The 16,511-nt window shown below is 36.9% G+C and overlaps 1 long non-coding RNA gene across 1 annotated transcript; it reads right to left on the bottom strand.

Moving 5' to 3' along the window:
- Positions 1 to 3,531: 3,531 nt before the first annotated feature.
- On the bottom strand, positions 3,532 to 4,650 carry LOC145135830 (uncharacterized). The gene is made up of 2 exons (XR_013720069.1): positions 3,997 to 4,650; positions 3,532 to 3,901 (listed from the first exon to the last, which is right to left on the bottom strand). It is a non-coding gene; the product is annotated as an uncharacterized LOC145135830 (long non-coding RNA).
- Positions 4,651 to 16,511: the final 11,861 nt, after the last annotated feature.

Here is a 16,511-nt window from a genome sequence, read left to right as displayed (position 1 = left end):
TGGGAAGATAAAGCCCACCTTTGTAGGTATTTACACTATTATGTCTAATAACTCATCACATGCTAATTCTTGGGTCCTTGATACAGGTTGTGGTATTCACATTTGTTCTTATATGCATGGACTAAAATGAAGTAGAGATGTGGAGCACGGGAAGATAAACTTAATCATGGGGAATAGGAAAATGTCGCTTGTGACCAAGATTGGAGTTTACTCTTTACTGCTTAGTAATGAGTTAAATTTAGATTTGAATAATTATTGTTACTCGTCAGATATGACGAGAAATATTATTTCCTTTCACAGTTTGTATAAACAAGTTTTTACCTTTTCTTTTAATAATGAAAGTGGCGGTATCAATGCTTATTATAATGGTGTTTTTTATTTTGAAGCATTACCTTGTAATGGTATATATGAAACTGTGATGGTTGTAGATAACCTAGGAAATAATGTGTTGAATATTGATTCGTCCAATGTTTTGGACAAGGCATGCTTGTGGCATTGTCGTCTTGGACATGTCAACAACAAGCGCATAGGCCAACTCCAAAAGGCTGGAGTCTTGGAGTCATTCGACTTGAAATCGGATGACACTTGCGAATCTTGTTTACTTGGGAAGATTACCAAGTCACCCTTCACTGGTACTTGTGAAAGGGGTGAGGGTTTGTTGGAACTCATACACACAGATGTGTGTGGACCCTTCAGAACCGCCACAAAGGATGCTAACCGCTTCTATGTGACTTTTACTGATGATTATAGTAGATATGGGTATATTTACTTAATCAAGAATAAGTCAGAAACTTTTGAAAAGTTCAAAGAGTTTAAACAAGAAGTGTAGAATCAATTGGGCAGGAAGATAAATATGCTGCGATCCGATCGAGGAGGAGAGTATTTTAGTATCGAGTTCCTAGACTATCTTAAGGAATGTGGAATTATTTCACAGTTGACGCCACCCAGGACACCACAGCTTAATGGTGTGGATGAGATGCGCAATCGAACCTTGTTCGACATGGTTCGTTCCATGATGAGTCGAGCTTCGTTACCTATCTCATTCTGGGGGTATGCCTTAGAGACTGCCGCCCATATCCTTAATCTAGTCCCTACTAAGAAGGTTGCCAAAACACCTCACGAGATGTGGACAGGGAAGGTTCCCTCGTTAGATCACATCAAATTTTGGGGTTGCGAGGCTTTTGTGAGAAAAGAAACTCACGACAAGCTCAAACCTCGTAGTGAGCGATGTATTTTCATCGGCTACCCACAAAAATCATTTGGATATCTCTTCTACAGACCGAGTGACAATGTTGTCTTCGTTGCGAGGAGAGGAGTCTTGAGAGAGAGAGAGAGAGAGCTCATATGCCAAGAGGACAGTGGGAGGCAAATTAACCTTGAAGAGCTTCAAGAGTTAAGTGATGAAGGAACCTCAAACACTAGCGCTCAACCTGAGGAGGAAACTCATGTTGAACCTATTGACGAGTCATTACCTCTTCGACGTTCCTCTCGAGTTAGGATGGCACCTGAGTTTTATGGTTTTCATATTACTAATGAAGGTGATACGTTTATCAGTGATAACACACTGTTAAATTTGGATGAACCATCTAACTACAAGGAAGTCATGGCAGGCCCCAAGTTTGCTAAATGGAAAGAGGCAATTGACAGCGAGATTCAGTCCATGTATGACAATCAAGTTTGGAACTTGGTTGACAATGTACCGGGTCGTAAGACAGTCGGGTACAAATGAATCTTCAAGAAGAAGACCGACATGGATGGGAAAGTACACACATATAAGGCGCGACTGGTTACGAAGGGCTTTACTCAAACTCAGGGAGTTGACTATGATGAGACCTTATCACCAGTAGCGAAGATTAAATCTATAAGGGTTATGCTAGCCATATCTGCATTTCATGACTATGAAATATGGCAAATGGATGTCAAAACCGCTTTCCTTAATGGAAAGTTGGATGAAGATGTTTACATGTGTCAGCCAGAGGATTTTGTCAATGCAAAGTACCCTAATAGAGTGTGTAAGCTTGAGAAATTCATCTATGGATTGAAACAAGCATCTCGCAGATGGAATCATTGCTTCGATGAGAAAGTCAAAGAGTTTGGATTTTCGAGAAGTGTGGATGAGTCATGTGTATATGTCAAAGCCAGTGGGTGTATAGTAAGCTTTCTGGTGTTGTATGTGGATGACATACTTCTCATAGGAAACGACATCCCAACCTTGCAGGAGGTTAAGTCCTGGCTTGGGAAGTGTTTTGCTATGAAGGACCTTGGAGAAGCTGCCTATATTCTAGGGATAAGGATAATGAGAGACAGGAGTAAAAGACTAATAAGACTTAGTCAAAGTACCTACTTGGACAAGGTGTTGAAGCGTTTCAGCATGGAGAACTCCAAGAAAGGTGACTTACCTATCCAAAGCAATACCAAACTGAGTAAGACTCAGAGTCCGAGTACAGAGGCTGAGATAGCAGAGATGAGTCGAGTAACGTATGCTTCCGCGGTTGGCTCGATCATGTATGCTATGACTTGTACTCGCCCTGATGTGGCCTTTGCTTTGAGAATGGCCAGTAGATATCAAGGGAATCCTGGTAAAGCTCATTGGACTGCAGTTAAGAACATTCTTAAGTACCTGCGGAGGACCAAGGACTGGGTCCCTACCCTCGGTGGGAGTGATGACTTGAGAGTGACAGGGTATTGTGATGTCGGTTGTCAGACCGATAGAGATAATTTGCGCTCTCAGTCAGGCTGGGTGTTTACCCTAAATGGAGGAGCAGTAACATGGAAAAGTTCCAAGCAGAAGATTGTGGCTGATTCAACGTGTGAATCAGAGTACATAGCAGCGAGTGAAGCATCGAAAAAGGCGATATGATTGAAGAACTTCATTGGAGACCTTGGAGTAGTACCAACCATAAAGGAGTCTGTGGAGATTTTTTCCGATAATGAAGGGGTGGTTGCCTTAACCAAGGAACCGAGAGATCATGGTAGATCCAGACATATCGACAGAAAGTACCACTTCGTAAGACATCAAGTAGAAGAAGGACACCTCTTTGTGAAGAGGATATCATCGGAGGACAACCCAACAGATCCCCTCACGAAGGGACTGAGTAGGGTTATGTAACAATTGGTAAAAATTGGTCTGAGTTCGGCGGTCAAACCACCGCGAACTGCTATGTATTATTGACCAATCGTGTGTAATTTTAAGTTTATAATGTATATTAAATATATCATATTTATAAATTCTTTTGGAACATCTTAATCTAATCAAACCATCCGTCGTAGAAGATCGAATCAAAAACCGCCAAAAATATGAATTAATTGTGACCTTAAAAATAAATTTTTGCATCAATTATATCTGAGAGTATGGATGCATTATTGTTACCAAAATACCATCACATGTATAAATATCAAATTAATGAAGTGTGTATGTATACATTATGTGTATAAAAGTATTGTTATCTATGATATATATATATATATATATATATATATATATAACATTAGAAAAGCAAAGAATACTTGAGAGGTGTAATAAAAGATCTATTGGTACATGAAAGTGTCCAGCTTCTTTTCCCATTCATTCTCGATCCTCACTTTTTACACAATTACACAAATGATCATCCCAATTGCACATGTATCAAATCTTGAACCAATTGGACATTGTACTCTAAATCTCCTGCAAGATCACAAAGTACCACAAAAGTCTTCTAAAAATCTTATTTTTGATCACACAAAAATATCCTCAATCATTCACAGACTCACTCCATTCTCTCCATCTCTCTCTCACGGTGGAAGAAGAACCACCGGAATTGGAGTTTTCCGGCCATCAGAATTCATACCACCTTTGTTCTTCTTTGTTCCTTTTCCTATCAAACATCAAATTCACAACAAAGTGAATCCTTGCTTCCATTCCCTGATTAAACACCAAAACCCAAACATCAAAGTTCATCCTTGGTACCTATCAAACAAACCAGACAAACACCTCAACTATCGACAGTTACTACTTACCGGAGGTCAAAGCAGTTCCGTCGAGGACATCCTCCATCGAAGGCGACTGCTGGCGAGCCAATGCAACATCGCCGCCATCCCACCTCTTTAACTGTTTCCCCCTGGGTCTTCATTCGTTATTGTTGCTGCCTCACTTTCCTCGATTTTTGACTGGAGACGATGAAATCACGAAGGAGGAACCTGAATGGCCATCGGAGCCTCTTCTCCCCTCCGGTAGATGAAGCACCACCCAAACCCACCATCCTCTTCCTTTCCTCCCACAAATCGAAACTGCTGAACCCCCATTCACGGCGACTGACGATGTTGTCGCTCTTCTGACGGATTGTTGCCGGTGACGAGCTGCTGGGAACGAGAAGGGTTCGCCGGAAAGCAAGCTCGCAATCTCCTTCAATCGATCTTCGCAGCCCCTCCCTTTGATTCGTCGAGCACCATCACAGAACCCCCAATCATTCCACTTTTTATGCTTGCTACCAATCGAACCAGAAGAGGAAGAAGACGCCGGCGATCGCCATCGGCCGGCGCCCCTACATGTGATTTACTCGATCGTCACCGGAGATCGGACCCTTCACCCCCGCTGATTCGTTTGCTCGATCTTTTCACCGTTGCCTTGACTCGACTGGATGAACGAATGAAGAGGATGACCGCGTCGATTCCTTTTGCCCAAAATTTGGAATCAGTTGGCAAAAACAGTACCTCCATTATGGCCTTAAAGTTTAAATCAGTCCCTGAATTGAAAACCTTATAAACCAAGTCTCATGTGACTTAGACTTTACAAAAATGGTCCCTTTAGATATCATTTATTACAGATTTAGTCCCTTGAGTAAAATAAATTACAATATAGCCTTTTCTTTTAAATATAAAATAATTGAAAACGAGTCCCTTTTAGTTTAAAACTTAACCAAATAGACCCGGAAACGTTTAAGAGTCCAAGAATGGTTACGTTGCGATTTCTCGCGTAAAGCTTCACTAAAAACGAACCGGGATCGAGATCACACGTCGAATGTGAGTTTCTACGTCCCCTCTTTTACGGTTTTAATATCTGGGGGAGAATATATGTGTGTCTATTAAAGTTTGATGATTTTTAAGTTTTATATACAAAATAACATCTTACTTTGTTATTGGTCAAACATTTATGAAATAGCAATCTAAAGATGTGATAAATCACTAGCAAATCTATTAAGTTAAAGTAGATTGTTATAAGTTGATATAATTATACTTTATGTGAAATATAAATATAATTATTAAGAAAAATCACAAGATTGAAAGTATATTGCTATAATTATACAAGTGGATATTATGAGTCACAAAAATGATGACTTTACATGTATAAGATAAAGTATCTCATGGAAGCATGGAACAATATAAAAATGACCAAAATTAGTATCCGTGTATAAAATGAAAGTATATTGCCATAATTGATGGAAGATTAAATTCATGAGATTATATAATTATTGGTTAAATTATAAGATTTAACTTTTAATATATATATAAGGATATGTAAAAATGAATTGAGAAATTATTAATATTTTTTTATATTAATTATAACAACATAACTTCATTATACTAAGTTATTTATTCTTATCACAATAAATAACATGATCGACTTCAGAACTTAAGAGTCGTTATTTACGAAATAAATACTTGTCGAGTATTATTTAAAGACTTTACCTTTATCCCAAATTAAATGTATTAAAAACATTCTCGCAAAAATTTATATAAAATATGGGGAATGTAGATCTACGGTCGATCCAAACTGGATAAATTCAAAAATTAGCTATTATGCTAATACAACTGATAGCTTATTTTATTTCCTTATTTTTATTAGTTTATCTTAGATTTTTAGCTCTTTTTATTAGTATTGCATTGTATATTCTTTATTTTCTTTATCATGGATCGTATCGGGGGCTTGTTATGTTGCATGAGGAATTTTGCAGGGTTTTGGAGCTTTTTGTGATTGTGGATTTGAGTGAAGACGACTTAGTGGGCTCCCGAAGCATTATTGGGCTTGGCGGAATCAAAGAAGAAGAATTGGGCTTTGAAAGTTATTGGCTTGGATTATTTGGGCTTGTGAAGATGGATCATAAATTTCTAATTTTGGGCTTGGAGCATCCATTTAGTGGCTAAATGATGATTGGTGGATTCAAATTACATGGACAAGGGGGGGACCAAAGGAATCTTTGGCAGTGGAAGGGTGGAGTAGTGGAATGGTGGACCAATAGCATTCCAGCAGCATTTGCGCGGGTGGAATTTTGGCTGCGCGGGTACCCGCGCAACTGCCCAGTTTGGGTATTTTGGTCATTTGGCTTGCCATTACCTTGGGGATAAGACCTAGCAGCCACAACTTCGATTTTACACCATTGGAGACCTGTGGGAGGCGATTTTGGAAGCTCAAGACTCATTTCTCTTCATCTTTCCAATATTTTTGGTAGTTTCTTTATGCAATTAGACTTTTGTGATTGTTGTTCTATTGCCATGAGTGGCTAAACTCTTTATATTTGGTTGACTTTGGCTGAAAACCAATGAATGTTTGTGGGTTTTGAAGGATTTATGTTGATTATCAATTTATTCCATGTTTATGATTCTAGTTACAATTCTTATGCTTATTTGATGCTTTGATCATGAGCTTAGTATTTGATTGAGCAATGGTTGATTTGTTTCATTGATTTTGCATTGGATCATTGAATTTATCTAGAACAAAGGCTTTATGATGGTAGGAATCATCTCTAGCTTATGAATCATAGCTCCTTTATGGATGTGTAAGCATTTGACATCCTCTAGGAATTGGGGATTCCTTCATTCTTAAGGCTAATTGATTTCTTGGGATTAATTGCTTCAATTGACCCTTGATCTTAATTAAGAAGGTGTGTTGTGGGCTTCCCCAACCTCCATACTACCTATGAGGAATCTTGGCATATCATGCTTCATGATTGCTATAACCAATTTGGGATGAAGGATAAGCTTTGTATTAGATCCTAATGATAAACACACAAATGTTCATTGTGTTGAATTGCCTTAGTTAACCAATTATTCCCAACCTTTGAGCATCTCATCAACTTGCTTAATTGCAAGGTTTTTAGTTATTCAAGTATTTTAGTTTTCAAGTAATCAAACACCCCCCTTTTAGTTTAATTGTAGTTAGTTAGTTTAATTTCACTAGTTCTATTGAATTGCATTGGTGATTGAATACAACCATTTCCCCGAGGATCGATACCCCTTTTTACCATTATATTACGTTTATTTAGAAATCAAAGGGTGTAATTTGCTTGGTAGACTTGACAACCCACCAAGTTTTGGCGCCGTTGCGGGGGAAATTGGTTATTGTTATTTGATTGTTTATGCCTAGGTCTACAAGAACCGGGGAACTACTCTACAATCCGGAAATTGAAAAAGAAGCAAAAATGTTGAAAAAGTTAGCAAAACAAGCAAAGCAACAACAACTCGTTCAAGCTTCTTCCTCTTCTCCACTAATCAACATAGAAGATCAAGTTCACACTTCAAGTGATACCGACACCGAACCGAATTCTCCAATTGTTGGTCAATCCTTTGAAGATATTCCGTTTGAAAACTACATAGCCATGAATCACACTCCACCACACACCGATCTACTATTAATTTGGGAAAATCTCATCGCCGGAAAACCTAGCTCCACCGCCGGCCACCGTCTGTCGCCGCCGCTAATTTTGACCAAAAATTTAAAAAAAAAATTGTTTCTCACCGGAGTTTCAAAAGATTCAACCTTGTGGGTCAAATTCAAGCTTGGGGTGCGGTTTTAGCAGATTTCTTTTCGGGTTTCGACACTCGAAATTGGTACATTTCTTTTAAATTCCATTGCCTTCAAATTCTCATTCCATAGGCTTATGCTATACATTAGGTTGATTAGAAGTAGACTTAGTTTGCTTTGAATTAATTGAATTGCATTTGATTTTTCCCAAAATTGCAAGTTTGGAATATTTGCCCAATTTTTATTCTCTGATTTGATTGGATTGGTGTGAGGCGAGTGTGAGGGATAATTTTGCCCAAGTTTTTGTCTTTGCTAGGTTTATTCACCGGTACAATGGCACGGGACAAGACCATTCACGCATCTCATGGTTCATCTCGTGAAGCTCAATCCTCGGGGCCATCCAAGAAAATGTCCACCGACCATGTTGATCGTGATGGGAACCTTACCCTCACGAGTGCCCAAAGCCGAGAGTTCAAATCCAACCTTCAAAAGCGTGCAATCCGCGCCACAAAATTTTACCACCAAGATTCTATGGAGCACCTCGGCCTTGACAACCACTTGAGACAACTATTTTTCAACATTGGTTGGCACGAGTTTCTCGCTCTTTCTGCACGCACCTACAAACAACCCACACTCGACTTCCTCTCCACCTATGCCCGCAATGACACGGCGAGGGTACTCACTTTCAAACTCCAGGGTCGGCAGCACCGACTCAAGTACAAAACCCTCAACAAGCTCATGGGCACATATGACATCAACAACTCCGACATTTACAGCTACCAATGGTCTCAATTTAAAAGCTTGCCCAAAGTAGACTTTTGGACCCAAATCACGAGCCTTTCCAAGTTCAATCCCAGTCGCCAAAAAAGACCCCTTTATCATCCATCCTTGCTGGAGAATTGCCCACCGGATCCTATCCACTTCTATCTTTGCTCGTCACGAGCCGGGACAAATCAACACCGTTGAGTTATATTTTCTCTACTGCATGTCGAGCCGACGTTGGTCTTTACCCGATTTCGCCACCTTCTTTTTAGACAAATGTGACAGCCTCAGGACGAAGACCACTGGTGACATTTGTATTGGAGGTCTCATTACCCTCATTGGTTTGGGTATGGGCCTTCAATTTCCAGAATCTAAATATGTGTCAGTGGATGATCCACCTCTCTACCTTCTTGATTGCATAACTCTCACCCGGATGGAATTAATGCTACCTCATCCTACTCTTCCTGGACATTTCTCTTGGCTCAACCATGTCAAGGACCCAGTTTACATCTTGCCCAATCCAAGTATCTCCGCCTTCACCACCAATGTCCCCGAAACATGGTTCTTGCCTCAAGAGTTGCCAAATGATGATGCTGCAGCAGCGGATGATGACATGCAGGTGGACCCTGACAATGCTGATAGCCCATTCGAGGCTGAAGACCATTATGATCTCCCGATCCGCCAGTTGCCACCACCTTATCCATGTCAAGCCTCCGGGTCACACTCTCAGTCCTCGAGAGAACACTTCCAGCCACAGCATGATTATCACTCATACCAGAAACACAATGAGCCCGGCCCCGCACACGAGTTTCCTCTCGATATTTACAGTCAGCTTGCTTCCTTGCGCCTCCAGGGCAACAGGAACACCGCAGCCATCCACCGCATTGAGGAACAACAAGCACGCACCAACACTTACATGGAGGACCTTTGGTATCATTTTCAGCCCGAGGGCGGTTATCCCCCTCGCGGGCCTCCTCCATCTTGATCCCGGTATGATCCTTCCTTACTCTCATCCTAAGCATTGAGGACAATGCTTAATTTTAAGCTTGGGGTGAGGTATTCTTATATTTTATTTTTTTTTATTGCATTTAGGTTGTATATTGTTGCATTTAGAGTAACTCATTTAGGTCATTCATAAAAATTGCATAAAATTTTCAAAAATATTGCATATTTTGTTTCTTTCTTTTTCTAATTTTCATACTTGTCACACCCCGCTAAAGCGGAAACACAGGGCGTGGCAGTACAAAGGGTTTCATCGCAAAAGTTAAAAGACAACACCAACCATAGTATTAAAAATCATTACAAATTCACAATGGGTTTGAACAACTTTTAAAAGAAATTACAATGTAAATTGAAATACAACACATGCGAATGCTCCTAAAAGTGAAGTGTCCCTAAGTGCCACTTACTCGATGATTCCTGAAAAAGCATGTAAAACGAGCGTCAACTATAAAAATAGTTGGTGAGTACTCACAGATAAACAAAATAATACTGGTTCCATGAATTGAAATCAAAGTTTTGATAAAAGTTTCCAATAATAAAAGTATATTGTTAAGATGAGTAAATAAGTTTGTAAAAACAAAGTTCTTTGTCATCATGAGAGATAAGGTATGTTGCCCAAATAAGATGCAACATTCATATTCTCATGGAAGATAAAGTTCGTTACTCAAACGAGTAAACAAGTTTCATTGCTAAAATGAGCAATCAATTTCGTTGCTACAAGGAGCAAACAATTCCAATGCTAAAACATGTATATAAGTTTTCAGTAATAACAGTTCGTTGTTGTAATGAGAAACAAAGTTCATTGCTATAATTAATAAACAAGTTTATTGCTATAATAAGTAACGAGTTTGTATGTGTATGAGCAAACAATGAGTCTCAACCAAACCTATGACTGAAGCCCTATCAAGATCTATGCTTATCGTTCCATAGATGAATATGGTATCATGCACTCCAGCAATAGGGCGAGTGAGGAGTTGTCAATTCCTAATAGCGCTATCCATAATGACCATTGGCTCAAAGAGTTAATGGTTAGAGATAAGGGAAGGGCCTTAGTACGATAAGTTCTCATGTTTCGTGTTGCATAGACATACATAGAGAGACATAGCAATAAAATATCAATCATGTTTGATACAAATCAATTTAAATACAACATTCAAATAATAGTTTTTCGAGACATGCTTTTCCACCCCAAAACATAAAAACTGAAAATAAGGGAGTGCGTGAATACTCACAATGCATTGAGATGATGCAAATGGTGCCTTGAACTACGCTCCACTCGTACCACTATCGTTTTCCTACAACGATGTTACACACTAATGAGTCTCTAATCGAAATCTAACACTAGTATACATACTACTACAATAGAATTATACCAATATTGTGTCAAAATTTAATATAGATAAGTTACAAATATTTTTCTATGAAAATTTAATTTCAATGAATCAATTGTTATATAACAATTTAAGTGGAAAATTTCCATTATTGAAATGTTAATATTTAACATTTTAGAGGTGTTCCAATGATTAAATATTCAAAACTAAATCAATTTAGTTATAAACTTTCCCAAACTTTGCATTTAAGTTTTAATTGAAGTCAAAGACCTTAAGATAAATTTTCTTGAATTTTTTATTTGTCTGACTATTTTTCACGATTTTAGTTTCTTGAATAACCATAAAATCATGAAAAATACTAAACAGTTAATAAAAATTACCAAACTTCAGATTTTGGTTCTAAATGTACTAAAAGACTTCTAGATAAATTTTCATGGATTATGAATATGTATAACCATTTTTCATATATTTAATTCTCTAAATAGATACAAATTCATGAAAAATAGAAATCGGTTAAGAAAATGCCCCAAACTTTTTATAGTAATGTCATTACACGTACTTAACCTGAGAAAAATATAAAAATAGATTTCCAGACAATTTAACCCAATTTTATGATTTTTGAGCATTTATTCTAATAAAAATTGAAATAAATAGAAAATAGTTTCCAAAATTGCCCAAAATTTTTGTAACGCTGTTATTAGTCATTATTAAGCTAGGAAAAATATAAAAATGAACTTCTAAACTGTTTATCCCAATTTTATGATTTTTGTGTATGTATTCTAATAAAAATTGGGTTTAAGTGTATTTAATCTTGGGAAAATAGAAGAAAAATAGTATACAGAAGAGAAAAATCATCAAAATTTTTATGTAGCATCCTAATGTACTACAAGGTGTTCTGGTAAATTTTCATAATTTTTGGATGAGTAAAACTATTTTTCCTGTTTTTAGTCCATTATAAATACAAAAATCGGAGAAAAATAGGGATACATTATGAAAAATTCTGGAAATATTTTTCTAAGTCTTCCACAGAGAGCATAAGCTGCGAAAATTATTAGATACCATTTTTATATTCCCTAATGTGGTTTTATGATTTATTAGAGCTAAACAAAAAGAAAATTCAAAACCATATTAAACAGTAACAAAAATCGATGAAACTTAATGGAAGATGTTTATTAACTTAAAGGATCATCCAAGAATTTTTCCAGAATTTATTTACTAGTTTAAGTATTTTATATGATTTAATACTCTATTTTCTTATTATTTTCATGTAAAAATAAAGAAAATATATATTGAGCTGAAAATTTCCAGAACACATCTTCATACAATTTAATAACAATGAAAAATTGTTTTCTTATTTTTGATATCGAAAAACATGCCTAAAGGCTCAATAAATTATAGAGAAAACTTGGTTCTTGTGATTTTGGTAAAGATTATTGATGTTACTTTGAGAATTTTTGCAACATGTTCCAAAGACTTTTAAATCAAGATCTTTTTGTACCTCTTAATATATGATGTTAAGAGTTCGAAATAATTTTTGAATGATTTTTAGTGATGAATAAGTCCTTTGAACATGCAACACAAAACAAATGTTCATAAGGAAAGTGCTGTTTGAGCAACAGTTTTGTAAAAATTGGTAAAAATCGAAATATTGGACTTTTTTAGTGAGGTCAGATGGGTTTGAAAGCTAAGTCAAAATATTATATTTCAGAAAAAGAATCACGAATTTTGGCTACGAAATGAGTGAGATATGATAGTTTAAAGTCAGGTAAAGAAATCTGGCAGATTGCATGCATGATGATTGGTTAGAAAAGTGGGTTTTCATCATTTCCTTGAGTAAATCTTTTGAAGTATTTTAAATATATCATGATAACCTCATATTTTGGTCATGTTTCCAGAGATCAAAAGATTAAAACTTATCAAAATGTATACATGCATTTATGAACAAAATTTTGTTTCTCAAAAACTCTTAACTTGAGTTTGATGTTTTACTCCTTAAAATCGATTTTTGCACTAAGATCATGAACATGCAACCTTGTTTATCATACATGCATGGTGTTAAAACACATCCATCATGTTGTAAAAACCATTTTAACAAAAAGAAAACAAGTTTGAAGAAGATGAAGAAGGAGAAAGTGTAAGAAAAAGAGCAAAACTTGAAAGAAAAGTGAAGTAGAAATCGATTTTACCTTCAAGAATACCACAAGATGATGAAGATTTCGAGTTTGAGGAGTGTTCTTGGGTTTGTTTTCTGGAAAATTTCTTGGTTCTTAGAGGGAGGAAGAGAGAATGGAGTGGTGTTTGGAGAGAAAAAGTAGAGAGAAGGTAGAGAGAGTTTTCTAGAGAGAGAAAGAAGAGAGATGTGTGTGTGTTGGAGAATGAGAGTGTGAGAGAGGTATGGGGAGAGAGGGATCCGATTTTAGGGGAGGAGAGGCTCTCTCTCTTGTTTCTTTTATAAAAATTCAAATCTTTTATAAAAATATCCAACTTTTTATAAAATGTGCACCTTAACCTAGTTTTTATGCATAAAACTCTTGATTTTTGACTTATAAATCAAGGGTAAATGTTAATAACTAAATCTTTATTTTTCATTGAATTTTATTTCATAATAATTATTATGATAAGATAATATTATAAGGTTCATAATTGTTTTTATAGGATTTTTAAGGTTAAAGTTTATAAATATGAGTTTTTAGGGCTTTTAGGGTTTTGGAGTTTAATAAACTTTGAATATCAAAATAAATAGAATATTTGAGACTTTAAATTATCTTATGGTATTATAACTCTTTTATAGTTATAAATAATGTTTGTAATTTATTTTTATCGGTTTATTGGCATTCTATGTAGTGATTCCGAGATTCAAGCGAAATTGAGGAATCAAGTATACTAGTCCTAGTCTTCAAATTTGACTTAAGTTTCTATGAGACTTTGAACTAACTTCTACTTCTAGGTCAAGTGCATGATGTGTGTGCATGATTCATGAAATATTGTTCGAGTCAAAGAGTGATCCAAATATGGATAGTCACTACAGCTTAGTAGATGTAGAATTCACATATCAAGGTGAAATCTAAGTACACCATCCATTGTTTCTATCTGTTTCCAAGTTTCTAGTAGGTTATAACTTAGCTTCTAATTACTAAGTCTAATATGTGTTGTGCCTATATGTGCAACTAAGTTTATCAAATCTAGAACTAACTCGAATTTTGACGGTTGTCACAATACTTTTTAGATGCATTCTAGTTTAAGTTCATGCATTTTTGTTCTCTCTTGTCTTCTCATCCCTACAGGTACCAGAGCACCGAGTCATAAGTATTGAATCATAGATTGGTCCCGGGTCTTGATATGGAATTCCTTGTATTTGATAAGTGGGACACGTTTTGAGCCTCACGGACCATTTTAAGACCGCTTGTGTGGGGGTCAGATGCATGTAGCTTGATTGGGTCTAGGTGCGGAGGGATGTGGTTGGTCAAACCGATGTGCGCGAGCAAAGATTAGCCCGGTAAGGTACATTGAAGATAATGAAGACTCGCATCTTGGTTTTGGAGGGAGTACCCCTTAGTACTCCCGAGTCTCGTCCGAGCCTTACTTAGTTAGATTCTCACCACCTTTTTAAGATAGATCATCATTTTTCTAGGGGTCTAGAGTAGATAGTTAGATAGATTTTGTATATCACACCTTGCATTGAGGTGCTTGATGAACTTTGAAGTGGGTCCCCCAATTCACATCTTTTGGGACCAAGTCTTTTCGGTAACACCCATTTTTGAGTCATTCCCCACCCCTTTTTAGTTGATCTTGGCACATTGTCAATGATCATTAGGTATTCATGTTAGCCTCCATCCTATGTTACATGGTGAAATTCCTTAGACCTTCAAAGAAGAAAACACAAAAAGAAACAATGAAGAAGATTAAAGAAAAGCAAGAAAAACAAAGAAGAAAAAAAAATGAAGAAAAAGAGCAACACAAAAAGAAGAACAAGAATCCAAGTTCAAAGCTTTAAAAAAAAAAAAAAAAAAAGAGACTGAATATCAAACAACAAAGAAGCTGAAGACCAAATAACAAAAGTTCAAGATCGAAGACTTAGGTTGTTAGGTTTAGATTTAGGTTAAGTAGAATTTTTATTATTTTATTTTATTTTTGATTTTTGGTGAGAAAAGGCCCCGACGATGAGACGGTAGACTGTAAAGGATAGTACAAGGGAGAAGCCTCTGAAACCGGATGTTTGCCTGGAGGCCGCGCTGTAAAACCCTATTTCGTACTATACACTTTAGTCTGACAAATGTAGGAATCATAGTGTGTGAAGAGGCGCCTTTCCTTCGTGCACTATGGTCTGCATTGGTGATTTAAAGTGCCCCCACTGGGCGCATCTCTGTTTCCTTTGTCTTGCACACCGCGACTGCATCCAACCGTGATCTATTCGCCCATCAAGTGGTTGAGAATGTGGTTTATGGCTCTAAAGCGGGGAACATTTTGAAGATGCGTAGGGTCCATTGAAGGACTAATTCTGACCATGTTGACTGATGTTGACCAAGTTCTATGGTATCTTTCTTTTTCTCTTTTTAGTTTAGCTCATTCCGAGCTCTTTTTAGTCTTGTTCTAACTTGAGGACAAGTTAGGTTTAAGCTTGGGGTGATTTGATAGCTTATTTTATTTCCTTATTTTTATTAGTTTATCTTAGATTTTTAGCTCTTTTTATTAGTATTGCATTGTATATTCTTTATTTTCTTTATCATGGATCGTATCGGGGGCTTGTTATGTTGCATGATGAATTTTGCAGGGTTTTGGAGCTTTTTGTGATTGTGGATTTGAGTGAAGACGGCTTAGTGGGCTCCCGAAGCATTATTGGGCTTGGCGGAATCAAAGAAGAAGAATTGGGCTTTGAAAGTTATTGGCTTGGATTATTTGGGCTTGTGAAGATGGATCATAAATTTCTAATTTTGGGCTTGGAGCATCCATTTAGTGGCTAAATGATGATTGGTGGATTCAAATTACATGGACAAGGGGGGGACTAAAGGAATCTTTGGTAGTGGAAGGGTGGAGTAGTGGAATGGTGGACCAATAGCATTCCAGCAGCATTTGCGCGGGTGGAATTTTGGCTGCGCGGGTACCCGCGCAACTGCCCAGTTTGGGTATTTTGGTCATTTGGCTTGCCATCACCTTGGGGGATAAGACCTAGCAGCCATAACTTCGATTTTACACCATTGGAGACCTGTGGGAGGCGATTTTGGAAGCTCAAGACTCATTTCTCTTCATCTTTCCAATATTTTTGGTAGTTTCTTTATGCAATTAGACTTTTGTGATTGTTGTTCTATTGCCATGAGTGGCTAAACTCTTTATATTTGGTTGACTTTGGCTGAAAACCAATGAATGTTTGTGGGTTTTGAAGGATTTATGTTGATTATCAATTTATTCCATGTTTATGATTCTAGTTACAATTCTTATGCTTATTTGATGCTTTGATCATGAGCTTAGTATTTGATTGAGCAATGGTTGATTTGTTTCATTGATTTTGCATTGGATCATTGAATTTATCTAGAACAAAGGCTTTATGATGGTAGGAATCATCTCTAGCTTATGAATCACAGCTCCTTTATGGATGTGTAAGCATTTGACATCCTCTAGGAATTGGGGATTCCTTCATTCTTAAGGCTAATTGATTTCTTGGGATTAATTGCTTCAATTGACCCTTGATCTTAATTAAGAAG

The sequence above is a fragment of the Lactuca virosa genome, chromosome 9 (genome assembly GCF_052849685.1).
Source record: "Lactuca virosa cultivar CGN04683 chromosome 9, Lactuca_virosa_CGN04683_v6, whole genome shotgun sequence".
Lineage (NCBI taxonomy): Eukaryota > Viridiplantae > Streptophyta > Magnoliopsida > Asterales > Asteraceae > Lactuca > Lactuca virosa.
The sequence above is the reverse complement of the archived record's forward strand: the minus strand, read 5'-3'. Positions and strand labels throughout refer to the sequence as shown.